At 36.5% G+C, this 9,879-nt stretch overlaps 1 non-coding gene across 1 annotated transcript; it reads left to right on the top strand.

Annotated features, from left to right (window-relative positions):
• Positions 1-9,204: 9,204 nt before the first annotated feature.
• Positions 9,205-9,311, top strand: LOC122202459. The gene has a single exon (XR_006194678.1). It is a non-coding gene; the product is annotated as a U6 spliceosomal RNA (small nuclear RNA).
• Positions 9,312-9,879: the final 568 nt, after the last annotated feature.

The following is a 9,879-nucleotide window of genomic DNA, read 5'->3' as shown; positions in this document are numbered from 1 at the left end:
AGCAACACTTTTGCATTTCAAGTACTCTGTGAGGGGACCAGATTAGGATTATTGGGTCCATTTTGACAGAAGCAATTAAAGCCTAAATGGGTCTTTTACTCAAGTTCTTTGGTTATGTTCAAGATTTTAGTCTTTAGTTCCTTTTTTTCTCTTAGTAATCCACAGGAGAAGCAAATCCCTCCAACCCCTGGGAAACCCATGAAGCTCTTGGAATCACTCATTCAACAGCATTTCTTGAGCAGTTAATTATGTATCTAGCATTTGCTAGAATCTAAAAACACAAAGATTCTCTTTTAAAACATTTTTTTTTATTATTTTAGAAAGAGAGAGCCCAACATGGGGCTTGATCCCATGATCCTGGTATCATGACCTGAGCTGAACCCAAGAGTCAGACGCTCAACTAACTGAGCCACCCAGGTGCCCTTACAAATACAAAGATTTCTAAGACAAGGTCTCTACTGTAACAATTAGGGTAGGGGGAGGTGAGGAAAAAGAGAGATGGGAATAGGAACTGACAAGTAAATGAAATGACAGTTACAGAGAATGATCAAGTTTCTTAATGTGTCTTGGGCCTTTGAATTCTCAACACCAGGTACTGTCCCCAGAATTGTGGATAATAATAATAATCACTATCATGTGATGGTAGCAAGTACAGTGCCTGTATTATCTCATTCAGTGCCCATAATAGTTCCATAAAAGATATAAGGTCAAAGCATACAGAATTGTTGATTTTGTAGATCAGAAATGGTCAAACTTTGACAATGTAATATGGTTCACCTATTAATAATAGTCATAATTGATTACACAAGGCATACAGTGTAACCAGTGCATTATCACATTTTATCCTTAGGACAACTCTCTACCATAGGTACTACTGATATTCCTACAGATGAGGCAACTGAGACTGAAGGTGGTGATGGAAGCACGTTCATGAAGCTGCTAGGTTGGAGACAAAGCTTGAATTCACAACTGAAGTATGAGGAACTTCAGAGCCACTGAAACCATAATGGTCTGTAACCACTATGATACTCTAATATTATTACAGATAAGCAAACTGAGGCTTGAAGAAGTGAAATTGCCTGAGGTGGCTGTGGGATCTACCATGCCCCAAGTTCACAGGGCATCCCAGCTTCAAACTCCTGGCCAAATCACCTTTTTTTCCTCATCTCCTCCTTGTCACTCTGGATATTGGGCTGAATTCAGGCCATCCTCGGAAACACAGGGTGTTGCCTCCGCAGCTGGCAGAACAGCTAGGAAAGAGGCTTTGATACTTGCTTGCTCCTACTTGACCCTAAAGGAAGTACATCGTTTTAAATTAACAAACTTTATTTTTTAGCGAAGCTTTAGGTTCGCAATAAAATTGAACAGAAAGCATAACGAATTCACTACTTCCCTTTCCCACACACGCACCACCTGCCCCACTATTGACATCCCCCCCCCCAGAGTAATATGTCTGTTATGGTTGATGTTATGAGCCTACCCTGATATATCATTATCACCCAAAGTTCATAGTTTACATTAAGGTTCACTGTTAGTGTTATACACTCTACGGGTTTTAGCAAATGTGGAACTATATGTATCCACCATTATAAATACCATACCGAATAGTTTCACTGCCTTAAAAATCCTCTGTGATCTGCCTATTCATCTCTCACCCCAAACCCCAAACTTCCAATCACTGATCATTTTACTGTCTCTGTAGTTTTGTCTTTTCTGGATTGTCAAATATTTTAAATCATATGATATGTAGCCTTTTCAGATTGGCTTCTTTCACTGGGCATATATCCAGTTAAGGTTCCTCCATGTCTTTACATAGCTTGATAGCTCCTTTCTGTTTATCACTGAATACTATTGTGTTGTTTTAGTTTACGGCAGTTTCTTTATCTGAAGGACATCTTGATTGCTTCCCAGTTTGGGCAATTATGAATAAATATGCTATATATACCATGTGCAGGTTTTTGTGTGGACGGACATAAGTTTTGAATTCATTTGAGTTAATATCCAGGAGCATGATTGGTAGACTGTATGTTAAGATTATGTTTAGTTTTTAAAATAAAAATAAAAATAAATCAAAAGGTATGTGTAGTTTGTAAGAAACTGCCAAACTGTCTTCCAAAGTAGTTGTACCATTTTGCATTCTCACCATCAATGAATGAGAGTTCCTGCTGCTCCACACTGTTGCTAGCATTTGGTGTTGTCAGTGTTTTGGATTTTAGCCATTCTAATAGGTGTGTAGTGCTATCTCATTTTAATTTGCCATTTTCTAATAAAATATGATGTCAAAAGTATTTTCATATATTTATTAGCCATCTATATATCTTTTTTGGTTAGGTATCTTAAATTTTTTGGCCCATTTTTTAATCAGGCTGTTTGCTTTCTTTTTGTTGAATTTTATGTGTTCTTTGTGTACTTTGGAGAACAGTCCTTTACCAAATGTGTCTTTTGCAAACATTTTCTCCCAGTCTGTGGCCTTATCTTTCCATTCCAATGACATTGTCTTTCACAGAGCAAAAGTTTTTTTTTAATTTTGATAAGTCGACCTTACCAATTATCTTATTCATGGATTGTGCCTTTAGTGTTGTATCTAAAAAGTTGCCGCATTCCCAAGGTCATAGAGGTTTTCTTCTATATTACCCTCCAGGAGTTTTCTAGTTTTACATTTACATAGTCCATGACCCATTTTTAGCTAATTTATGTGAAGAATGTAAGGCCTTTGTCTAAATTCCTTTTTTTTTTTTTTTTTTTGTATGTGGTTGTCCAGTTGTTCCAGTGCCACTTGTGGAAAGGAAAAATCTTTGCTCAATTGTACAACATTTTGCTCCTTTGTCAAAGATTAATTGACTATATTTATGTGAGTCTATTTCTGGGAACTTAATTTTGTTCCATTGATCTATTTGTCTATTCTTTTGCCAATACCACACTGTCTTGATTAGTGTAGCTTTATAGTAAGTCTTAAAGTTGTCCAACTTTGTTCTCCTTCAATATTGTGTTGGTCATTCTGGGTTTTTGCCTCTTTATGTAAACTTTAGAGTGACTTTGTTGATATCCATAATATAATTTGCTGAGATTTTGATATTTTGATAAGGATCGCATTAAATCTATAGATTAAATTGGGAAGAATGGACTTTCTTTCTTTCTTTCTTTCTTTCTTTCTTTCTTTCTTTCTTTCTTTTCTTTTCTTTCTTTCGAGAGCACATGTGATTACAGGAGGGGCAGAGGGAGAAAAAGAGAGAGAATCCTAAGCAGGTTCCTTGCCCAGTGCAGAACCCAATGTGGGGCTTAACATGGGGCTCGATCTCCCAACTGTGAGATCATGACTTGAGCTGAAATCAAGAGTTGGACATTTAACCAACTGAGCCACCCAGGCATTCCAAGGGAAGAACTGACATCTTGACAATAGTAAATCTTCCTATCCATGAACATGGGATCTCTCTCCATTTACTTAGTTCTTCTTTTATTTCATTCATCAAAGGTTATAGTTTTTCTCACCTAGATCTTGTACATATTTTGTTAAACGTATGCCTAAGTATTTCATTTTGGAGGGTGCTAATATAAATGATGTTGAATTTTTAATTTCAAATTCCATTTGTTCATTGCTAGTATATAGGAAAGTGATCGACTTTTGTATATTAACCTTGTATATCTTGTAACCTTGCTAAAATTACTAGTTCCAGGAGCTTTTTTGGTCTGCCTTTCAGATTTTTTTACATAGATGGTTATGACATCTGCAAAGGAAAACAATTTTATTTCTTCCTTCCAAATCTGTACATATTTTATTTTCTTTCCTTATCTTATTGCATTAGCTAGAATTTCCTGTGTGATGTTGCAAAAGAGTGGTGAGAAGGTGCATCCTTTCTTTGTACCTCATCTTAGTGGAAAAGGTTTAAGTTTCTCACCATTAAGTATGATATGATATGATATGATATGATATGATATGATATGATATGATATTATGATATTATATTAGCTCTAGTTTTTTTCCTTTAAAAAGTTAAGGAAATTCCTAGTTTACTGAGAGTTTTTATAATGAATGGGTGTTGGATTTTGGCAAAAGCTTTTTCTGTATCTATTGATATGATCATGTGATTTTTCTTTTTTAATCTGTTGATGTGACAGATTATATTAATCAATTTTTGAGTGTTAAACCAGTCTTGCATACTTGAGAGAGACCCCACTTGGTCATTGTATATAATTCTCTTTGTGCATTGCTGGATTCAATTTGCTAATATTTTATTGAGAATTTTTGCATCAATTTTCATGAGAGATTTTGATCTGTAGTTTTCTTTTCTTATAATATCTTTACCTGGTTTTGATATAAGAGTAATGCTGGCCTCATATAATGAGTTAGGAAGTATTTCTTCTGCTTCTATCTTCTGAAACAGATTGTAGAGAATTGGTATAATTTCATCCTTAAATGTTTGGCAGAATTTACCAGTGAATCCATCTGCGTCTGGTGCTGTTTTGGAAGGTTATTAATTATTGATTCAATTTTTTTTAATGGATATAGGCCTATTCACTTTGCCTATTTGTTTTTGTGTCAGTTTTGGCAAATTGGGTCTTTCAAGGAATTGGTCCATTTCATCTAGGTTATCAAATGTGTGGGTATAGAGTTGTTCATAGTATTCTTTTATTACCCTTTTAATGTCCATAGCATCTGTGCTGATGTACCCTCTTTCATTTCTTTTTTTTTTTTTTTCTTATTTTAAAAACTTTCTTTTTCAGTAGGCTTCATGCCCAGTGGAAAACCCAATGTAGAGCTTGAACTCATGATCCTGAGATTAAGACCTGAGCTGAGATTAAGAGTTGGATGCTTAACCAGCTGACCCACCCAGCTGCCCCTCCCTCCGTTTGCTTCAGATATTAGTAATCTGTGTCTTCGGTATTCTTTTCATAGTTAACCTGGCTAGAGGCTTACTGACTTACTGATCTTTTCAAATAACCATTTTTGGCTTAATTGACTTTGTGTATTGATTTCTTGTTTTCATTTTCATAGATTTCTGCTCTAATTTTTATTATTTATTTTCCTATGCTTACTTTGTATTTAATTTACTCATCTTTTTCTAGTTTCATAAGGTGGATGCTTAAATTACTATTTTTTAATTTTCTTCCTTCTAATATACACATTCAATAAATTTCCATTTATGCACTACATTCACTATACCTCATAAATTTCATGAGCTGGTTTTCATTTTTATTTAACCCAAAATAGTGTCAAATTATTCTTGAGATTTCTTCTTTGACCCATGTCTTATTTAGAAGTGTATTATTTAATCTTCATGTATTTTGAAATTTTCCATTTATCCTTTTGTTATTGCTTTCTGGTTTAATTCTATTATGGTCTGAGAGCTGACATGGTATAATTTCTATTCTTTTTAACTTGTTAAGGTCTGTTTTATGGCTCTGAATATGGCCTATAGTGAAGAATGTTCTATGTGATCTTGAGGAAAATATGTTTTCTGTTATTGTTGGATCAACTAGTCTATAGATGTCAATTATATCCAGTTGATTGATGGTGTTGTTGAGTTCAACTATATCTTTACTGATTTTCCGCCTGTTGAATCTGTCCCTTTGTGATAGAGGGGTGTTGAAGTCTCCAACTATAATAGTGGTTTCATCTATTTCTCTTTGCAATTCTATTAGTTTTTGCCTTACATAGTTTGATGCTCTGTTGTTAGGTACAGACATATTAAGGGTTGTTATGTCTTCTTGAAATATTGACCCCTTTATCATTATGTAATGCCCTACTTTATCCCCAGTAACTTTCCTTGCTTTGATATCTGCTCTCTCTCTGAATTTAATATAGCTGCTCTTGCTTTCATTTGAACATTGTTAGCATGGTATGTTTTTCTTCATCCATTAACTTTTCATGTATAACTGTCTTTATATTTAAAGTGAGTTTCTTGTACACAACATGTAATTGGGTCTTTTTTTATCCGCCCTGACAATCTCTCTCTCTCTCTTTTTTTAATTGGTGCATTTAGACTATTGACATTCCACGTGATTATTGATATAGTTGGATAAATATCTATTATATTTGTTATTGTTTTCTATTTGTCCTTGTTTGTTCTTGTTTTTGTCTTCCACTCTTTTTCTGCCTTTTGTGGTTTTATTCGAACATCTTTTATGACTCCATTTTCTCTCTTAGCCTATGGATTATACTTCCCTTTTTTAAACTTTTTAAAAAAGTTTGTAATATACCACAGCTAATCCAAGTCCACTTTCAAATAACACTATACCACTTCAAGGGTACTGTGAGTACCTTATAAGAACAATATAATCTCAATTTCTCCCTCCTGTCCCTTGCATCATTGCTTTTATTCATGCTACTTACATATAAGCATGTGTATGCTAATGCCTTGTGATACTAATGCTGTTGATTGGAAAGCACATTTTCAGAACCACTGCTCTCAGATGCCATTAAAAGAAATTGCAATTATCCTTTTGCCTCATTTCCAAATTTTAGATAATTTTTCTCAACAGTTACCAACATTACAAAAAAAATCAGGGGGCGGCTGGGTGGTTCAGTTGTTTGAGCATCCCAGTCTTGGTCTTGGCTCAGGTCATGATCTCACGGTTTGTGGGTTCGAGCCCCACATTGGGCTCTGTGCTGACAGATTCTGTATCTGCTTTGGATTCTGTGTGTGTGTCTCTCTGTCCCTCTCCTGCTCATGCTTTCTCTCTCTCTCTCTCTCTCTCTCTCTCTCTCAAAAATAAACATTTAAGAAAAATCGGGAGGTTTTGTTTGTTTGTTTGTTTGTTTGTTTTGGTTTTTTGGTTTTTTATCCTGACCCTGGCTTCTTTTCAAACATTAAAAGATTGGACAGTAATAAGCCTAAATTCTCCCATGATGACAATTGGCAGACAATATTAGCTGCTCCTTTTAGGGAGAATATTTGTTCTCTCCATTTTGCCACAGTCACCACCACCCCCAGCCCACATCACTCATTTATTTTATTTGATTTTTCTATCCTTGCAAAAGACAGTGGACATATAATGCAGAATTTTGAGGAGGGGCATCAGCATGGCTGGTTAATCCTATCTAATTAATTCAGGCATCCATGGCTGGCTTCACCAGGGCTACCCAGGCAGTTGCACAGGATCCCACTCTCAGAAGGACCCCATACTTGGCTAAATGCTCTGCTGTTGCTATCTTGAAATTCTTGATACTTTTTGGAAAAGGGGACCTACATTTTCATTTTGTATGGGAATCCACAAATCATGTGGCTGATCCCGCAGCCACCTCACATTTAACGGTAACCTTCTCATCACCAGATTACAAAGGAGAGGCAGGGAAAGGTAATTCCGGGATCAGAGATCATCTTCAGAAATCATCTTATTCAGTAGACGAGGTAATTATTTCATTTTATAGCTAGAGCTACCAAGGTCCAGAAAGAGGGAATTGACTTCTTCAAGGTCATGGACAAACCCTGAAAAAGGAGCCAAATTGGAAATCTAAAGTGATGAGTCTGCAAGGCAGTGAATACTAAAGACTGCCAGTGAGTTTATGTATCTGATGTACCTCTGCATACCAATGAGAAAATCCCTATTTGTCACTTAGCTCAGTCAACTTTAGGCTGATCCAACTGAAACAGGTGAAGGAGGTGAATAAACCCTAAGGGTGGGGGTGTGAGATTTAAGCCGATCAAGAAAACCATATAAACAGACTCAGTTTAGAATAAGGACTGGGAAGAAAGAAAATGTCATATACGAATTCTACCCCTATGTTTTGTTACAAAGGGCAGACCTCCACCTAAATCCCAAATAAATTGGAAAGGGAGAAGGCATTCAGGGAATGCCAATATACTGCCTAATTAAAAATGGCAATCAAAGTTCAAGGAAGCACTTAATTTTAGCTGGCCCCACTTAGCTGGAAAATAGCTCAATTACTTCTAGGTCTCAGCTGCCTGGTTTCAGTTAATGGCTGCATACACCCACTGAGAGAGCTGAGTCCCTGCAGCTAATCAAGTGGTAAGTTGGACTGGGAGTTAGGCAACTAAGTTAGCCCCCGGTGGTCTTGCACCTCTCCACATCAGCGCTTGTGGTTTGGATGGGACAGAGACTCCGCTCCCACCCATCCAGCCCCTCAGAGACAGTCAAGGAACCAAGGCCTGGGTATAGAACTCTGCCCCCATACCCACTGAGCTTGGCTCAGTGTTGGGTATGTGTCCCTGAGCTGGACAATCCTCCCCAAGACTCTTGACAGGCCTATCAGAAAGTTTCTTCCTTTTCTTCAGAGACGGTTAGCAATGTACGTTTGGGGCTGGTGAGGAGTTCTTTTGCTACTATGTAAGGAAACAACCTGGCCTAATAATATTATTTGAACCTGTGGATCCAGGCATGTCTGAAATTGTTTATTTATACCCCTTGAATTTCTCAATTACATGAACCAAAAAATTTTCTTCTTCTTCTTCCTTTTTTTTTTTTTTTTTTTTTTTTTGGTTAAGTCCATCTGAGTTAGGAGTTTGTCCCTTGTGGCCAAAAATGCCTAACATAAAGGCCTTCTCCATCCTAGGCACTATGCTAGGTAGGTGCTGGGGTTAAAATAGTGGACAAGACATACGTCATTCCTATCTTCGTGGTACTTAGAGTCCAGTGGGAGAATGGCAATAAGCAAGCAACTACACAAATAAATCAGATATAATAATTATGCATTGAGATTGGTAAACAAGAGGAGCTAAGACAGAATAAGAATGGAGGACTACTTTAGACAGCATGGTTAGGGAAGCCTCTTATTTGAGTGTCTTTTAAGCTGACAGCAGTATGATGAACAGGGAGAAGAGATTTCTGGGAAGAGCAAATAGGAACTGCTTTTAGTCTTGAAAAAGTCTGCTTCATTCAAGGAATTGAAAGAAGTCCGTCATTTATTCATTTGGTCACGTCAATTAGTGGCTTGGTGTTAGGCATAGGGAGACAAGATAAATAAAAGCAGTCCCTGACAAGTTGACAAGATGTATTGTAAGCTGTAAAAATGTTCATACCATTTCATTTAGCAATCCCACATCTAGGAATTCGGTCAAAAGAGAAAGAAACAGAGATATCTGCAAAAACATCACTACAAGGATGTTCACTGAAACATTTTTTCAACTTTGGATTGATGTACAACATACGTACATGTATTGAATGCACAGATAATAAGGATACCACTCAACTATTTTCACAACTGAAACAGAGATGATTGGTACCCAGATCAAGAAGGAAGATATGGTGCTTACTTGGGCAGCACATATACTAAAATTGGAACAACACAGAGAAGGTCAGCACAGCCCCTGCGCAAGGATGACACGCGCATTCGTGAAGCTTCCGTATTTTTTATGGAAGCCAATTTGACAATAAATTATATTTAAAAATAAATAAATAAATAAATAAATAACAGAAAGAAAGAAAGAAAGAAAGAAAGAAAGAAAGAAAAAAAGAAAGAAAGGAAAGACATGACCAGCACTCCAGAAGCCCTCTTTTGCCCCTTTCTGCTCTCAGATCCCCTTCCCACCTAGGGGAACTTTTAGTCTGACTTCTAACAGTATAGACTAATTTTACCTTTTTTGTATTTTATATAAATGGAATCACACAGTATATGGTTTACCTTGTGGGAGTAGGGAAAGGTGGGGGACAGTTGGAATGGCTTCTTTTGTGAGATTCCACATTATTTATGTAGTTATAAGTTGCTTATTCTATATAGTACTCCATTATGGGAAGGTACCAGTAGTTATTTATCTATTCTGCTATTTATAGACATTTGGGTAGTTTCCAGTCTCAGACTATTATAAACAGTGCTGTTGTGAACATATTTTGGTTAATAAATATCTGCATTTCCTTGGGGTATATACCCAAGAATGATCCACCTTAGTAGATAGTGCTAAACAGTTTAACAATACGATTGTA

Source organism: Panthera leo, chromosome A1 (genome assembly GCF_018350215.1).
Source record: "Panthera leo isolate Ple1 chromosome A1, P.leo_Ple1_pat1.1, whole genome shotgun sequence".
Taxonomy (NCBI): domain Eukaryota; kingdom Metazoa; phylum Chordata; class Mammalia; order Carnivora; family Felidae; genus Panthera; species Panthera leo.
Note: the sequence above shows the minus strand (reverse complement) of the source record. Positions and strands in the feature narration are given on the sequence as shown.